We start from the raw sequence: 859 nt of genomic DNA, 5'->3' as shown, positions 1-859 counted from the left end.
TTGACGACCGTTACGGGGTGGTCCATAAACCGAAGCATGTCAGTGCGATGATGGCATGGCACTGTCATACTCAGTGAGATGGCACTCCCGCAACTATTTTTCCAGAATCTCCACGGAACTGCGTATCCGTTCTCCGACCATTGACGACCGTTACGGGGTTGTCCATAAACCGAAGCATGTCAGTGCGATGATGGCATGGCACTGTCATACTCAGTGAGATGGCACTCCCGCAACTATTTTCTCCAGAATCTCGACCGCAACCCATCGCACACTCAAGCCTGCAGCCACAAATTCGAGCAGTTCTCATCCGGCCGCGTCTCTGGAATGAGCCCTTCCGTACCCAGTGAATTTTCGCTCAGATTTGGCTAGCCTGGCATTTCTGCCGCAATTTCGGCTTGCCCGTTGCACAAGTTCAAACCCGTATGCGGAGTTCAAGTCGCCCTATCTATTAGCAACTTGCCCCCATCCAACCCCCCCCCTGCACCTGACTTCCCTACAACAGTGCAACCAGTGAGTCTGCTTACTTTCAGATTAAACCACATTTCTGAGACAAACTTGCCATGTCCTATTATTACTATCTCATCGGGTATTCCCTGCTGTCCATGACATTGTCCTCTTTTTGTGCAATCCGCAACCCCACAAATCCCCCAGTCATGCTCCATTCTGACTGTAAAACTATGGTCATGCCAGACGGTATGCCACCCACAAGTTGGGAATAAGCCTTATTATTATTATTAAAGTGTTTATTGAGTACCTCAAAACTCCTCAGGTCAGTCACAACTTGGTTAAGAATTTTTAGGTTGTTTACGGGGAAGTTGGTTTCTGTGCAACTTTCCACATTTGGTGAACTTGAAGGTAC

Source organism: Opisthorchis viverrini, assembly GCF_000715545.1.
Source record: "Opisthorchis viverrini unplaced genomic scaffold opera_v5_1, whole genome shotgun sequence".
Classification (NCBI taxonomy): Eukaryota; Metazoa; Platyhelminthes; class Trematoda; order Opisthorchiida; family Opisthorchiidae; genus Opisthorchis; species Opisthorchis viverrini.
This window is presented reverse-complemented; position numbering follows the sequence as displayed.